The following is a 19,079-nucleotide window of genomic DNA, read 5'->3' on the forward strand; positions in this document are numbered from 1 at the left end:
TCCTCCTTTACTGATGTATTTGCTTGGGATTATTCAGATTTGAAGGCATATGACACAAGCATAATTCAGCATGTCATCCCGATCAAGACAAATCAAAAGCCTTTTCGTCAGAAGCTAAGAAGAATAAATCCAAAGTTGTTTCCCTCAATTGAGAAGGAAGTCAATCGGTTGTACAAAGCAGGTATCATAGTCCCCATAAGATAAGTTAGGCCCGCATTCATGTATCCTCTTTGGTATTCATCGGAGTCTTCCTCAAGAACTGTTTCATTTGCCAAAATTAAATTTTCATCCCTTTGTTCAGCTGAATTCTCGGAATACTCCTCATCTTCGATGATAAAAATTGGCATATCATCAGGTGTAAAGGAATGATTCTCTTCTCCAATTACATTCTCCTCCTCATCTGATTCCAGACCATGTACAAAATTCTACTGCAAAGGTGTCTTCACCTGTTGTTGCACTGCTTGGTCTTGTGTCCGCTGCTCTCTTTTTTTTATTCTAAATTGGGGTTTCTATTGACCACGGAAGTTGGGATTTCTGACTTGTGGTTTAGATTTATCAATTATCAATTTGTCAAACATCTTCTCCATCTTCCTAATCACTTTCTCTGAAGTGGAAACCTCTTCCTTAATTGTTACCTTCTTTTCAGCCTTTGCTCTAGCTCTCTTGGCAAGGATATTAGCTTCAACGCTGACTGCAATTTTCTGCATGTCTTCCAAAGTAGTTGGATCTCTTTCTCTTGATTGATAGGCCATATCAGGATTGAAACCATATAGAAACTTAATCGTGGCTTTATATGATCAGGAATTGCATTGTAAACTGAATTGAATCTAATACAATAATCTTGAATAGACTCACCAACGTTCTGCTTAATGTTCTCATATTCGGAAAGGATTTGAAGAGGATTTTTCTTCACTTCCCAGCAATCCAAAAATTGTCTCTGCAGATTGGCCAATGTAGTGATACTAGCAGCTGGCAAAGCTCTGAACCATTTCCTTACTTCACCACCAAAGGTTTGTACAAACAGTCTCATTGTCACATTTTCTGCATCAATCTCATGAAGGTCGAAGAAATCTGTCATCCTATCCACATGTTGTTGAGTTGTAACATAGTGAGGAGTGCCATCAGACAATGGAATTTTGATTTGATAATCAGCAGGCATATCATCTAAATTTTGGGGCGGCACAAGGGGTGCAAAAGGAGTAGCCATTTCTCTTGGTGGATTCGGTCTTGGGGATGTTAGGGAAGTGGGTGTAGCTAATGTATGGGGAATATGAGGAGGTGTGTGTGGAGGCGAAGAAATTTTGGAAGTTTGGGGAGTAGAAGGAGTAGACGGAGGTGATACTACTGCAGAATTTTGATCAGAGATAGTAGGCTACACAGGGATGGTGGGAATGAAAGGAATTTCAGTGGGAATTATAGAGATAGATGCAATTGCAGATGACCCAAGGATTTCATATGCAGTCTCTAAGAAATCAACAATATTAGAAGCCAAAATTGAAGTTTGGAGTTGATTCAAAATATAATCGTCAATGGATTTATTGGCCCTTTCAGTTTCAAGAGATGTGACAAACTCTAGATTTAAGGCAATTGAAGAAATAGCACTTTCAGATTTGGTTTCAAACAAAGACAACTCGAACTGCTCATCAAACTCAAGATCTTCAGGATACTAAAAAACAACAGGACATGAACGAGATTTGAACATGGGAATGACAAAACATCCTTGGAAAATGATTCTCGGAATAAGGTTGGGATTTTCGTACACAGTAGGGGGATCAGGATCTGGATTAGCTCTGGCATATCTTCTAAAATCCAGTGTGTTATTATTTCCAAGAAATGAAATGGACATTAACAACTTGTTCTGCCTATCAAATTCTAAACTTATCATACAAAAGCTTAGAATTATCAGATGTACTGGGGTGATTTTCAAGTTAGATATTCCGTTTATAAGACTAAACCGGAGATTTACTGAAGTAGCTTTTATCTACTTGCGCTAATGCAAAGCAAAAGAATTTCGAAGGCTACCTGGCTAATATTTAGGCTCCGTCTGTAGTTTATAAAATGAAGAACACTAACAGACAAAGAATATCTTCCCCAATATGGTTGCCACAATGTTAGTGCCTACATCTACCTCAGGCTGAGAAAGGTAGGATCTAGGACAACATCAAACCACGCTTAACCTGGTAGCTAGCCCTACCAGGTCGGGAGAGGGCTCTCTCCTAGTCAATCTCGGCAAAATATGATCAATGAGGGTTTGATATGACTGATATAAATACTGCTCTTAGGCTAGCTATGTGTGCAAAAAGGGCTTGATTGAATTTGAAGATGTTTTGTTGGCTCAAATGGAAAGGCAGATTTTGGGTGCAGGGAATGAGGCTCAGTCTTGTAGAGATCTCAATGGGGCAAGGTAGGCAACTGATTTTGGCACTTCAAATCAAATGAGGTGGAGGGATTAGACAGGTGAGGAGTTGAAGAGGGCAAGAGAAACCATGGATCCTCTCCAAACAGCTGAAAACATCAAGAAACTAAAGCAAACCTCAAGTAGAGCACTGCAATTTCAATGGATTCTACTTTCACTCTTGTTTGATTTAGTTAGGAAGAAACAAGATAGATAATTTCATACATAACACATAACTAAATTCATAATTACAAAGAAAATCATTGTACTAAAACAAAATTCCATAGGGATCCCAAAGAGTGCTGCAAACCCTAGTCTTAATTCCTTAGCCAAAATGCTAATATGGGTGTACAATGAAGCTCCTTGCTTTCTCAAGAGACCATGCTAATGAATGAAAAACCACATAATATAGACAAACCATAGCTCATCCTAGCGTTTAGGGGTCAGCTCACTAGTTTAGGAGTTGTTCCAACTAATTCTATACTGAGAACTAGAAATTAGGCAATGGAACAACATGCTTCTAGAAACAAGGGAACTGATTCATTCAGTTTCAAACAACTTTTTAATAGATGAATCTACCTCCATAAGTGAAAATTTGACATATTTACATCATGATCCATCCATGTGCATTAAATGGCATCACAGATTTGACACTAACAAGGAGAAAGAGTCAAACTGGCAAAAAGCTAGGTGAAAAAACAGAGCATTCCTAGTCAAACTGGGCGAAATTTCCTCAATGCACCGTGCCAAATTCTCTATGCGTAGCGCCTGTTTGAAGCCCCTTTTGGAGGCCTTCCCCATTTCCAACTTCACTCCAAGTGTGCTTGTTGGAAAGGTTTACCTTTCCACTTTCCAACCCAAATGGAATTTTTCAATTTGGCCTCCATTTGCCCCTCCAAAATTCAGTTCTTCCAACACTACTCTGTATTTGTCAAAATAGGGGCAGTAAGGTCATTTTTTGAGTGTTTATGACCTTTTTGAGGGCTCAAAACCTATCCAAATTTCTTGGAAATTGGTAGGAAAGCATATTTTTTCATGCCAAATCCAAAATGCTGAATTTTTGTCATTTGGAGGCTCCTGTCAAAAGCGAGCTAGGTGGCGCGGCGCATAGAGCAAAAATTCCTGTTTTTTGTGCCAAAAATTCCAAAAATGAGAAAAGTGCCCCAAATATTTTGAAATTTGGGTTGAGCCTTCTCCATCAAGCATTTTGTTGGGCTAAGGAAGCCTCAGCCAAGATCTGAAGTCTATCATGCTCCTTTTGCCTCCTTAATGCCCTCTTCAATTTTGCCTTTAAGCTCCTGATTCTCGCCTTGCTGATTTTGTTTCCTACCATGTAATGATATGCCATATGTCTCAACAATGTCTTCTCCTTGTTGGCCTTCTCCAACAATCTCTCTAAGTGGATATTGGCTCCTTCAAGCCATAACTCCCAATTGGCATTGATTTCTTGCTCAAGTGACATCAGCTCCACCCTCCTCCTTTGGGCAGCTTGGCGATTCTCCTGAATGTTTTGCAACTCCATAATCACTTGTTGATATTCAAGCTACTTATTTCTTTGCTCCAGGTACTTTATAATCCATTTAGCCCTTTCCAAGTTGAGGGACAAGGCATTGATGTCTGCCTGCTGCTCTTGGATGATTTCTTTGAGATTTGTGCTTTGCGGGCCCACATCGGTATCATCACCCTCAATGAGAATGAAATCAGTCTCCCGCTCACCTGATGGTCCTTCATCCTGTAATGGCCTCTTTCCTTTGTCCTGAACCTGTTGTGCTGATGATGGAAGCGAGACCCCTTCCACCCCGGGTGGAGATAATACTCGCTTCGCTGCTGCGAACAACCGTCTAGTGCCCTTCTGATAAGTGATAAACACCGGCATACTAGCGGTCTGTGTCTCATGACCCTCATGCTGATATGAAGGTTCACTTATCTCATGCAAAACGTTGGGAGGTCCCCGAGAGCTGTGAAAAACTCACGAGAAATGAATTCCTCCCAAGTGATGCCCTGAAAACCGAGTGGATGAATGACAACAATTTTGATAAGAACAAAATGGTAAATACTGTTGAACTGCTACTGAGGAGTCTTGTGTTGCACTAGGGTGGTCATTTTCTCAATATTTCATCACATGAAGTAAGGGAGGTTGATCATCCTCACCCTGGTAAAATGCATCAACAGCCTGATATGATAGGCATATAAACGGGAAAATCGGCCCTCATAGCTGAAATACTTCATTATTAGTTTCATTAAAGGATCATATGAATCTTTGAGGTACCAAAAATGAAACACTCTACTGAGTTGTCTCAAATAACCGGGCTTGATGTATGGTTCTTAATGCTGCCTGTCAATTTGCTACCTCTTGTTCCATTTCTCTCTAATGTTAGGAATACCGGTTTCTGGTGAAATAGATTCTAGCGTTAGAGTGAATGTGACACCAACTAGAGGGGCTTGATTGTCATGTAAATTAAGCACAAACAAATGGGCCAACTCATGATGAAACTGGTTTCTAGAAACCATCTCACAAAATTCATAGCAGGACTGGTGTTGGAAATAAGTGATGGCGAGAGGGCAGGCTTGTAACTCAGCAAGAGTGGTAGGTTCTTCTTGAATATGTTTTCCACCTTTATGAGGCCTCCTGGGTGCATGTACCTCTGTGGGAATATCATTGTGTGTCTCTTCTTCATGATCATATGACAGATCAGATTCCATCTCTGCTAGCAAATGAGTTTTCTTGATGAAAAATAGGAAAATTATGGTGTTTCTTGATTTTCTGCCACCAAGGGAAAAGTGATATGAGGGACTATAGAGGGAGGGAAAAATGAGGGATTTTAGGACTATTAGGATAGGGTTTATTTAGGGAAACAGGGGATTAGGGAGTGATATGGGAGTTTTAGGGATAACAGCTAGGGTTTGGGAATTTATATTTAGGATTTAGGAAATGGGAATTGGGAAAAGGGGTAGATGAGTTTGGGAATATGGGAATTAGGGAATGGGGAATAAGGTGAGAAAATGAGTGAAGGAGTGGACAAATGAAGAAATGGGAGAATAAATTTTGGCAGCCAAAACAACAATGCAAACCCTAGATAGCAGTTTCTTGGGAAATGGCAAAAATGTAGGGTTTGATTTTTGTTTACACCATCCACCATAAATTTTATAACAAACTCTTTCACTAGCCAAGAGGAGAGCTGCACTTACTTGTTCAGTGGAGGATTTGGGCAATTTGGGCGATTTGAGGGAGTTGTTGAAGATTTCAGGCTTGGCAGCTCTATGCACTGCGCCTCAAACCCAACGTGTTGTTCCCATTCAGTTTTACACTGGAAATCGCGACTCTATGCGCCGTGCCTGCTATGTGCACTGCACCACTTGCCTAGTGCGCTGTGCCACTGATTTCGGGCAATTTTTCTCCAATTTCACTTGTTGCTCACACATAGCTTTGCTTTGCTCACACTTGGTTGTTTGAATGCAAATGGGCTTTTGATTTGAGGAGAACAATTATATACAAGGAGCTTTCAATATTTTGATGCATAAAACCCACTTTTACAATGTTTGGAACATGACTTGACTTTTAAACTGTGTCTTTTGATCTTTTGACTTTATTTAGACTTTTTGATGAACTGAATGACCTGTGGTTTGTTTGCTTTGCAGGGGATTGGAGCTACTGAGGCTAGGGAAAGTGACTAGGGTTGCCATTAAACTGTTTTACATATGAAGGAAATGAAATTACATGAATTTGTACAATAAAAGCTAAAATACTATGTTTTTCCTCAAAATGCTAAAATACTATGTTTTTCCTCAAAACAGAGTTTTTGAGGAAAAATACATCTCTGAGCACTTGATAATGAATTTTATTGGTATTGGAACCTCCTCATGTGCCTGCTAGCTGATATTGGACATTTTGAAACCCTTTTTGATGAAACCCTAATGAAACCTCTAGACCTAATGACAATGAAACCCTAGAAAAACTTTTCGCAAACTTTAAAGACCAAAAGGGGACTGTATATGATTTTGATAAATAAAGATGAACCAACAGGTAAATGACATGAGGGAAACTATAGGAGAAGCCACTACCGTTAGATGATCCATGCTCCTAATGGAATGCAGCTGACTGGGTAGGACACCTAATATGCAATGCAACAAGAGGATTTGATCTTTGATGGAGGGATGAAGATACCGACACTAACACCACCAGTAAGGTTTGCTTAGTCCCCATGGCATGACAAACCAGTTAAAAAGTAAATATCATCTCGGTCAATCACCAGCACCTGATCTCCAATCATGAACACTTTCTCATGTTTATCCCAATGTTGTATGATCCATCTTAGTAAATACTCCTATCCTTTCATCAGCTCTAGCTTTGCATACTTCAATAAACCGCAGCAACGCAATGCAAGTATGCATGTTGGATTGTTTCGCATCAGCAATTCCTCATTGTCATGGGCCCGTTCTCTCCATAGGTGAGTCATTTCAACCTGAAACCTGCACAAAATAACCCTAAAAATAGTTAAAATGGGGCAAAATCACTTAAGGAATCCATGCATGAGGGTTTTAACTACGCCCTACAGCCCTAATGCTACCCCCAGTGCTACACAGGGAGGATTAACGCCCTCTAGTGGCTCGTACAGAGCGTTTAACGCTCCCTACTGGCCATCTGGAGGGCGTTAGTGCACAAATAAGGCTCTAGGGCACCTCAGATCTGCAAAATTCCACCCATAAAATTGTTAAGAAAGGTTTAGTAAGGCATAGAGAAAGGTTTTAGCTCTCACCTACGACTAACGAAACATCGAATGGTTGCCCGAATCTCTTGCAATGGTCTGCGGAAAATCTGCTCCTCTTTAGCTCTAGCAAAACTCTCACAAACTTCAAAATAGTGAAAATGATGCATGTGAAAGCTCAAAGCATCTCCTTATATAAATTTGAGAGACATGATTTTTTGAAAATCATTAAAGAGGAAGTAGTCCATTCTCCATGATTTTTTATCATGCATGAACCCAGATAATAGGAATTGCTGCTTTTTTATACTTTTTAATGAAAGTACTTTCGAGAATGAAAAGTAGTAAAAGTTGCATGCAATTCTAAATAGAGCACTTTTGGAGATATTTTATTGCTCTTTAAAAATATAAACATCTCTGAGCTTTTTGTCGTGGGACTCGTTAAATATATATCGCAACCAATAGAGCACCTTTAGGGATGTTTTATTGCTCTTTAAAAAATATAAACATCTATGAGTTTTCATCATTAAGCTCATTAAATCTTTGCAACGATGGTTAGAGCACTTTTTGTGATATTTTAATGCTCTTTAAAAAATAATAAACATCTCCAAGTTTTAATCATTACGCTCATTAAATACATCTAACAATGCTCTGAACAATTCTTTTTTGATCTGTTTATAGCTCATAAATTGAAAAATACCAAAGGAGAATTCTTTTTAGGCGTTTTTTCTTGCTCTTTAAATTGAAAAAATCTCGAGCTATGTCTTGCGGCTCATTAAAACTTTCTAAAGATAAACCAAGCATTCTTTTAGAGACTTTTCTTGCTCATTAGAATTGAAAAATCCCAAGTTTTTGTTACTGGACTCGTTAAAAATAGACAGCAGCAGCAAGAGCACTTTCTTTTTTGGGACAGTTTCTCACTCTTAAATAAAAAAATCCCCGAGTTTTTTCCCTCCTTCGAGCTCGTAAAACTATGAAGAAGTTATGAGCCATTCTTTTACCTCTTTTTCTCGCTTATTAAACTGAAAAAGATACCCTGAGTTTTCTTCATCTAACTCATTAAAAATTTTGATGAAGTTATTGAGTTTGTCGTCGCATGACTCATTAAAAATTCAGGATGAAACATGAGTTTAGTCTGTTGCCTCGTACTCGTAACAAAATGCTGTCAACATCTATTGAAAAAAGGTTTCTCTTTATCTGGGTTCAATAGATTAAAATACAGAAAAGTAACCGATTCGGGTATATTATTAACTTTTTGTCACACCTGGTTAACAACTATGACAAACGGACCACCATGGAGTCTCTCTTTATGATCTTTTCAGACTCTCTAAATATGAAAATACCATTGAGTTTTCTAGTCTAGACTGTTTAAATTACACAGACAACATATAGAGTCGTTCTTTTTACGATACTTTTCAAACTCTTAAAACATGAAAAAATCGACGAGTTTGCCTGTCTAGACTCACTAAACTAATCAGATAAGGAAAAGATTCGTTATTTTGTGATCCTTTTCAAACTCTTTAAACATGAAAATATCGATGAGTTTACCCGTCTGGACTCATTAAAAATTTAGATGGGGAAAGTGGACAATACAACTGTATTCCGTATTAGAAAGCGTGGTTTGGCAGCAATCGTTCCCTTGAACATGGAAATCCCTCAAATAAACCTTCATTTTGATGGCCTCTCAATATATACCCTACAGTCCTATGAGTTTTAGCCTATATACCCTGATGTAATTTCATCTCTGTATCTTAACACTCTGTAGTGTTCATGAGTCTAGTGTTGTCTGGTTAAAACCGTTGTCATGCCTTCTATTGTTCAAGGGTCCCCATTTGTTTCCTCTATCAATTGATCCTACATATCCTTTCATCATTCCCTCCGATGTTTAGACCCAAATGCTCAAAGGATTCCTCAAAAAGCAAAATCATTCTTGTCTGGTTTCGTGACGACTGATGTAAGACACCTCATTGCCTACCTTTTGACAGGTTTATTCCTATCAACGTCAACACTCTATCTAGGAAGATAACCCAGAAACACATTCAGTGCCTTGGTACTTGTAGACATTAGTGGCAAGTTACCTTGTGTTTTATCACGGGTTTTCATTATTGGCTCCTGGTTAAGCGATTCTACAAGTGTTTGACAATAAAGAAATTCTTCACACTTGCTAGTTTGCATTGTGCATCTTGGAGACCATCACCATTATCAATTGCCTTCCTCACATCTGTTAACGGTCTCCATTATTTACTGGTAATCAAATGATTTTGTGCATGTTCGACGTCCACACATCTTATCACATGTACTGATCTATGTTGTTCGATGAAGCGGAAATCAAGACCTTGGGTAGAGGCTTGCACCATTCAGGCTTGATTCCTCTCCCAAGCTGCAGATATTATTCTTTGGAGACAGCTATTTCAAGATGATCTATTATGACACTGGATCCACTTTGTGCCATATTGGCGGCCAGCATTGTTATCTCTCAGATGAGAAAATTACTCTGACATAGCTATTAAAAATGGGAATGCCCGACTCAAGACATGATTTTAGCAATTTATATATATGTATCTATGTTGTATCAGGTTTTCCTTGCCGCCTGAAACTTCCCTCTCTCTACAAAGATTTTGACAGCAAAATTACAGTTTGTTTTTTCATAAGGTATTTTGGCCATTGTCTTTGCCTCTGATCTCATACTTTAGGGGGCATTTGTTATAAGACAAATTGACCTCCTCATCAACTCAGAGGTGAAAGACAAGATGACTGAAGCAAAGACCACAATTGTAGGCCTAGAATCCACACTAACGCTCTCTATACACTGTCAACCTGCTTTATAAAGCTTGTTACCAAGCATAAAGGAGCGTTAGTCACCCTGCTAACTCATGTTGTTAGACCAAGGGGAGCATTAGTGAACCTAAGGGATGTTTAGAAGGTCATGCCAACAAATCTGCTCATAAATATCTAGATATTAAATCCCTAAATTTTCTCAAGAAAAGCAAGGAAACTCCAAAAATCAAGATATTTGGAGAAATTCCAATCTGAGAATGAAGGCAAATGGGAAAAATCTTGTAAACAGGGCAGGTTCATGGCTTTTTCCCTAATGAACTCTAGGAGGAGCTTGGCAGCCCCAAATCGATTGCTATATAAGCATTGAGAGGGCCATTGCAAAAGGGGTTAGAGCATTTGGAAGGATAGCCCATAGAGTTCTTGTGAACTATCATATTCTTGAAGAAGCTAGTTGAAAGAGGGAGAGAGAGGGAGGAAGAAGGGGTAAGGAAGGCTGATACAATGGATGGTTGTAATCATTCGTTCATTCTAAATATAGAACTACAATTGTGTTCCCTACTCCATAGTGTCGGTAATGTTGTTCATTTATTTGTTCATTCTGATGCTTGTCAAGATGAGTAGTTAAGTTATACACTAATACATGTTTGTTGTGCATTCTTACATTAGTTTTTAAAAAGTGTATGCTGTGATTGGTTTGCCTTGTCCTTTGTGCAAGAATTTTCTCTGAGCCAACCTTGAAGGAGTTCTTCTTGCTGCATAGAGATCCCCAAGAAAATCTTGAAGGAGCTAAAGGTAATCCTCTTTCCATACCTTGTCAATTTATGTTTGATATATGAACATGTGTGTAACTTGGTAGCTTTTGCAGATAATCTTATGTTCTATCAAAGGTCCCGGGAAGACCTTTGAGGGTAGTTTTCACCCCATGCATTTTACCCCATAGCAAGCTGCGACAAGTACACTCGTCGTGGCCCAATGATCTACAAAAATTACAAAATAGTTGTTGGGGAGTCTGCGTATACTTCTGCAACAAGTGACAGTTATCCATCATTTGCTTTCCTCCTATCTGACAGATCGTGCACCATAGTTTAGGTGTTGCACTTGGCCCTACCTATGCCTCTAGTCTCAATGGCATTCGCCCCCCTCCTGCCAAGTAGTTCGCGAATACTAGACAATGGTCTTTGTCATGGCCCTGGCCTTTGCATTTTATGCACCACACCTCTTCGTGCACCTCCGGACGTGGCGCCCCATCCTGCTTCAAACTTTTCATCTCCAATAAAAGATTCTATAGTTGCGTGTGGATCTGTTGGAATCCTAATCACGGATCCCATATCGGTATTTCATCCAACCTCATCGCCATTTCCAATGCTTCGGCCTTGGTTGAAAGCTTCTACTGTGACAGCATCATCCTCAGGTGTGGTGTCAAAGATGCCACAAACCATGCACAGTGCTACGCATCCATTATCATCGTATTAGCCTCGCAGATCATACTCTTCAGCCTCTGATCTGGATCCCAAGGGGTCTTGCCTAGAAGCATTGAGATTTATTTAAATTTGATGATTGACTATGTCTCTGATTTCAACTGGCTAAATTTTCTGTTTAGTGCATTCTGGATCTCCATTTTTCCTGCATTTTGGTGATCATTAGAGTGCTCGATATACCATGTCAATGCACGATCCTACAACATGCTCACCAATGTGGCCTTCTTAATGTTGTCATCTGTGACCCCTTGTGCTTCCCATACTACTCTTACCACGAACCAAAACTAGTTCGGATCCTCATTCCCTACTCCTCTGAATACGAGTAGCTTGATCGCGCTCGCCATGTTCAACTGTGGGGGCGGTAGAGGTGGGGTGGGTGAAGATGGAGGTGAAGGAGGTGAAGTGGGTGGTGGTGTAAGTGGAGGTGGTAACTACGGAATACGTTGCCTTATCAAATTGACCACACTTCTCAAAGATAGCCAAGCGCACTCTTCCTCGCTCTCTCACGAAGGTGAAATTAAGGGACTATTCCCTAATCCCTTGGTACCTTTGTAGATCTTTCCACTCCGCATTGTTCCAAACATTAATATATTTGCATCACCCATTTTTCACATAACAACATCTTAATCTAGGTATTCAAGGATTTAATGTACCTACCTCACGGTCCCTTGAGAAAACATCGTTCTGCTTCACTATAGCTCATGGTCATGTATACAACGAATGCAGTGATAAATCCCCCTATTATCCGATCGAGCCAAGGGTCCACAGCCCATGTGATCTTATCTTCGGATGCCTCTAGTCTGCGCACTAACTCCGGAGTCCACACTATTGGTTTACCAAGCTTGTACCTTCCCTGGCTATCTGCTAGCCTCGCGATCCACTCGTACGGTTCATAAGAGAAGGAAGTGAATAAGATCTCGTGGATTTCCATATATACGTAGCAATCCAGCCACCTCTTCTTGAATATCTGTGGAGTTCTATTTTCCTATGTCACAAACTCACGAAGCTTCTTGTCCAACCACTCTTCAATTTCCTTCTTCGTGGTATTCTAGTGTTCCGATATCAGACATCCCTTAGGCAGATCCTGGTCCTAGCAATGGAACCATTTGTTGGCTTGTTGGGGTCTGACCCAGGTTCAGAATTGATTTAGCAAAACAAATCCCGAAACTACCGGCCCTTTCGGCAATAGTTTGCGGTGTGTAGACTGAGGTCTCACCAGAGGTAGTATGGGAGGGTGCTGGAACAAGGTTTCTGCACCCTAGGGATGTCTTGATGAAGTCTGGGAAGTTCACGAATCGATCATGCGCTTGCGTCGCTCCACGCAACCGCTTTATTCTTACGGTATTATTATTATAGATGCTAACTTAATTATGTCGGCCTAATATTCTCATCAATCATTCAACATTTATAACAAGTCTGCACAATCATAAACTGTAAAGAGATGCAAATATATAGCAGAAGCATAAACCCACAGATCTATGAGCAGATGCACAATATTTTAGAATCAACTTATCTTTCATTAATCGTCTATTCCAGTACAATCCCAACTCTCCCCTATGCACTCAGCTTCAGGGACCTGCTCACACAGCTGTGGACTCTACCAAGCCTCTGTGCACATAATTGTAGAGACTCTTACTATTCCTACAACCCAAGACTCAGACTTACCGACTCAGCTCGAATTCAGTATTCAAAACCCATAATATTTCTCAAAGCTAAGAACTACCTTTACACTTAGAGCCTCTCTCTATTTATAAAATCCCATGGTCCGTGGACCATGGGTAGGTTGACACTTTCTATATTAAATTACATTATTTTGGGGTAGACAACCCTAGACTCTCGTGCTCCCACCCACATTTTGCGGGTTCTTTACACTACATTGACCAAAACTCGCATTTAAGCCGCAAAAACCCACTATGGGGGGATCCACTGCCCAACACATTGCATGTGGAATTCTTGTGGAAATAAATGAAAATAAATGATGATGGAAAATCAATGTTAAAAGTTTGTGAGAGTTGTGAGACACAGATTATGTTTGTAAGCAAGTTTATGGTTTCACGTTCCACTTGATACATTAGTCCTAACACAATATTTTATTATGTACCTACTATCTCGATGGATGGAGTGTGAGAATTATATGTACTTGAGTCAAACATAAGATTTATGAGGAAAATTGTACTCCCATAATGTTCATAGTAATCTAAAAACCACTTTGTAGTATAAGGCTTGTGCTAAGACAAAAACTATTGGTGTAGTGTATGCTTTCCGATTAGCCAAAGTGATTTGATTCAATGTCTATGGTAGGAAAAAACCACTTAAGATTTCATGGTTGAGGGTTATCCACAAAAATCCATAGGTGTAATACCATAGTGTGGTCATGGGTAAGCTAAGGAAAATCGAAGAAAAAGATGATGGATTGGGGGTTAATGGTACATGTATGAAGACATGTGATGAGAGAATGGTTAAATGAACCATGTACACAAATGACACCCTACTAGACCAATGGTTGCAGTGGTTGTTTACCCATGAATTTTGGTGGATGGTTTTTCCTTTATATGGATGGCAACATTTTTGTAATATCTGTATCCTAGGATTATGATGAAAATGCTAGGTTGGACCAGACATAGACTTTGTTGACCAAGAGGTTCTTCAAATCATGTGCTATAAGGTAACATATTGATGAAGACATCAACCAATGGAATGTTAAGTCAATTTAGGTGTTGAAGTGAATCCACTTATCCATTAAGGGAGTGCGTTAGAGTTAATGAGATAAATGCATTATTCCAATGCATTAGTTTTCCAATGAATTATTCTAGATCATGAATTCTCCAATGTATTCTTCTAAAGAGTGTTGTTTTCCAATATAAGTGTGAGTTATAAACCCATTTAGGTGTCCCTCTCATCCATTTTTCATTGTTCTTCATATTTATTTGATGTACCTATCCTGTTACTGTAAGTATGAGATACTATTGTGTAGATGGATAACATCTAATAAATCTCTCTTCAAGGGAGTCTGGCTATCTTGATTTTTTTTTAAATTAATACTTGTTTGTGAAAGAAAAGAACTTATAATGAATGATGGAATAATGCACCGTGGGATTTGCATACCTATTCCAAATTTTTCATTTATGTGAATGGAAATAAGGTCTACACCATTGGTTAGAATGGCAATAGGCTAAATATTCATAACACTCACATCCTTTCAATTTGGTGCAGAAATGTTGATTACCATCCAATCATGTTGTTCAAACCTAAATTTTCAAGAATGCATCTAAATCATAAACAAATTTTAAAATCTTACACCATATGCTTCATAGAATTTTCTTTTTCTACTACTACACTCAATCCTTCCATTCTCACAATTCAAAAACTCCGTGCAAAACAACTTGTAGAATGTGGCATAGGAGCACAAGAAACATGGCATATGTTGCAAAAACCATCCCTCATAGTTAGTAGTCATCGTTGCTTCTATTTAAATACAAACAAGAAAATTTATAGCCACTAGATAACAACACATCGTTCCAAACAAAAAATTTCATATATTCATGCCTTTTATGTCCATCCATATTCCAGTGCACATTTCTTATAAATGTTGCAACATGTTGGTTGTATCAAATGCTTAGAAAAATGGAAATTAAGAGAACCAAATCCATCTATATATCTTATTGCACGCTACTCTACAATACCCACCATAGATGCACGCTCCTACGTAGATTTTAATAGGAATAAACTCATGCTTTATAAGACTTTCTATAATATTCCACTATACATAAGAAATTTTAATGGAAACATTGCTACAAACTACATTATTTAATGACTTTTTTCTTCTTCTAATTTTCAAATTTTATTTGAATACATGTAACCATTTTATTTATTTTTGTTCTCTTTACCATAAAATTATGGAAAATGGAGATGTGTCGATGTTTTTGTTCACCATCCATGAAACAATTGTACATGATGAATTCTTTACTTACATACACATTAAGATCGATCTTAGAAATGGATCTACAACACACCTATCTGGTGCATCCTTGCATTTTTTTATCTACAATGAGGGAATTCGTCTAACATATTCTAAATGTCTATGATAGGGAGGCAGGCAGAAAAACCAACAGAGTGACTTCAATAGTAAAACAATTGTGCATTTGGAGTTTATGTAAATTGGTGATGCGTTTATCACCAATATAGCTACATTTTATAATAGGTTGTGTTAGTTTTTCCATATAGGAGATTGTTACAACTATTGGTTTTAGGAAACGGGATTTTATGTAATTAAAATGTACATATCATTGTAAACTTATCAAAGTTACCATAACATCATACAATCAACTTATAATCTATAGAATATTATAGTGGTGACGTGGTGGTGGAATGTTAACTGATCTGTAGAGTCATGCTTGGTTGTTGCAGAGTTACAAGAGTAGCCACTGTAATGGGTGAGGGCCACTGGTGGTGATCCCACAACTAATCTCAGTCATTGATTTCTGGTCAACCAATCTAACATTGACTCCTTTACAGAGGTACTCAGGCGCATTTCCTTTGAACCCTTTGTGATGTCATGTTTCCACCATCAGGAGGACCTGACATTGTGAACAACTCCAGGAGATGAACAAGCCCGACATTTAACCCTTCAATTCTTTCAACTCCACCAGAGCCCCACCAAAATACTTTATGATAATGTTACATTATCCTTAATCTAAATGTTAATCTACCATTAATTTTCAAACTCCTAACACTTTAATAAGTATGTTTTTTTATTTTATTTTTGAAATATATACTTTTTTCTTTTTTTCACAATTAAAAACATAGTGAAAAACGAGCTACAATAGGTGCATTGTGCTTGAATAGAAGTGCATGAATTGTAGAAAGTTACTTTTATGTTGAAAGGATTGTACAACATCAAGTCTTACAATATACAACAATATCTACCATACAAAGTTCATGAGTTAGTTGGTCCTCCAAAACTCATGTTTCATTACGGAGGAGCAAGAGTTAATCATGTACATCATTTTGTTTAGTGAATTATTTAAGCCATGAGGATTTTTCTATTATTATGGTTGATGGTAACCCCTCTCGCAACCTAAAATAAAAACACTTTGTAAAGGTAAATATAAGTCAAGTATGAGTAAAGAGATAGAAGAGAAGTGAGTAAAAATGAGATGAGATTGACTTATATGTTTGGACATATTAATCTCTACAAATGATTGATGGTGACTTGTTGTACTTGAGATTAAATTATTCAATTATGTAAGGGATGCATGAGTGGTTGTACCTAGAATCACAAAAACCTTTTTTTGAAGTTGTAAATGTTTTTATTCTCAAGTGTTTTTAAAGAACTGTTAAGTTATATCTACTTGCATTACTGTGGTATCCCATGTAATCATGTAGCATGTATCCCTTTATCCATAAACATGATATGACATCAAGTTGTGGAATAGACCACTTGAATAGATACGATAGTTTTAGGCCTACTCGCATGCTAACTTGATGTGGAATCAAAAAAGTTGTGTCTTCGATTAATGGTAGGAATGGCAGATGGATTAATGTTTATATGGAAATCAATAATTAGTTTTATGTAGTTACAAAAGAAAGTTCAAGTATTAAGCCCTAGTGAAGACAATAAAAAATTGGTGACAGTGCATGTGGAAGTCTTGTGGAAACAAATGAAAACAAATGATGATGGAAAATAAAAGTTAAAAGTTTGTGAGAGTTGTGAGACACACAATATATTTGTAAGAAAGTTTATGATGTCATGTTTCAAATAATAAATTAGTCCCACCATAATATTTTATTATGTACCTACTGTCTCCATGGATGTATTGTGAGAATTGTATGTACTTGAGTCAAAAGTAAGATTTATGAGGAACATTGTACTCCCATAATGTTCATAGTAATATAAAAACCACTTTGTAGTATAAGGCTTCTGTTAAGCCAAAAACTATTGGTGTAGTGTATGCTTTCCGATTAGCCGAAGCCATTTGATTCAATGTTTGTGGTAGGAAAAAACCACTTAATTTTTCACGGTTTTGGGTTATCCACAAAAATCTGTATGTGTAATCCCATAATGTGGTCATGGGTAAGCTAAGGAAAATCGAAGATAAAGATGATGCATGGGGGGTTAATGGTACATGTATGAAGACATGTGATGAGAGAATGGTTAAATGAATCATGTACATAAAGGACACCCTACTAGACCAATGGTTGCAATGGTTGTTTACGTATGCATTTTGGTGGATGATTTTTCCTTTATATGGATGGCAACATTTTTGAATATTTGTATCCCAGGGGTATGATGAAAATGCTATTTTGGACCAGACATAGACTTTGTTGACCAAGAGGTTCTTCAAATCATGTGCTATAAAGTAAGATATTGATGAAGACATCAACCAATGGAATGTTAAGTCAAGTTATGTGTTGAAGCGAATCCATTTATCGATCAAGGGAGTGTGCTAGAGTTAATGAGATAAATGCATTATTCTAATGCATTCTTTTAGATCATGAATGCTCCAATGTATTCTTCTAAAGACTGTTGTTTTCCAATATAAGTGTGAGTTGTAAACCCATTTAGGTGTCCCTCTCATCCACGTCATTTTTTTATATAGTTATTTGATGTACCTATCATGTTACTGTAAGTGTGCGATACTATTGTGTAGATGAATAACATCTAATAAATCTCTCTTCAAGGGAGTTTGGCTATCTTGTTTTTTTTTTTTTTGTTAATTAATACTTGTTTGAGACAGAAAGGAAATGATAATGAATTATGTAATAATGCACCATGGGATTTGCATGCCTCATCTAAATTTTTCATTGATGTGAATGGAAATAAGGTCTACACCCTTGGTTAGAATGACAACTGGCTAAATAGTCATAACACTCACATCCTTTCAATTTGGTGCGGCAATGTGGATTAACATCCAATAATGTTGTTCAAACCTACATTTCGAAGTATGCATCTAAAGCATATACAAAGTTTAAAATCTTACACCATATGCTTCATATAATTTTCTTTTTCTACTCCCACACTCAATCCTTCCATTCTCACAATTCAAAAATTCCTTGCAAAAAACATGTAGAATGTGGCATAGAAGCACAAGAAACATGGCATATGTTGAAAAAACCATACCTCACAATTAGCAATCATCATTGCTTCTATTTAGATACCAATAAGAAAATTTATAGCCACTAGATAACCACACATCTTTCCAAACATAAAATTTCATATATTCATACCTTTTATGTCCATCCATATTGTTGTGCACATTTCTTATAAATGTTGCAAGATGTTGGTTGTATCAAATTCTCACAAAAATACTGAAAAACAGAAATTAAGAGAACCAAAGCCATCTATATGTGTTATTCCATGCTACTCTACTATACCCACCATAGATGCAATCTCCTACGTAGATTTTTATAGGAGTAAAATCATGCTCTATAAGACTTTCTATAATATTCCACCGTACATAAGCAATTTTAATGGAAAAATTGCTACAAACTACATTATTTAATGACTTTTTTCTTCTTCTAATCGAATTTTGTTTGCATACATGTAGCCATTTTATTTATTTTTGTTTTCTTTATCACAAAATTATGTCAAATGTATATGTGTCGATTTTTTTGTTCACCATCTATGAAACAATTGTACATGAAGAATTATTTACTTACATACACACTAAGATCGATCTTAGAAATGGATCTACAACACACCTTTTGGTGCATCCTTGCATTTTT

This window comes from Pinus tabuliformis, chromosome 9 (genome assembly GCF_031772625.1).
Source record: "Pinus tabuliformis cultivar Carrire ecotype Pingquan chromosome 9, CPIR1, whole genome shotgun sequence".
In the NCBI taxonomy this organism is placed as follows: Eukaryota; Viridiplantae; Streptophyta; class Pinopsida; order Pinales; family Pinaceae; genus Pinus; species Pinus tabuliformis.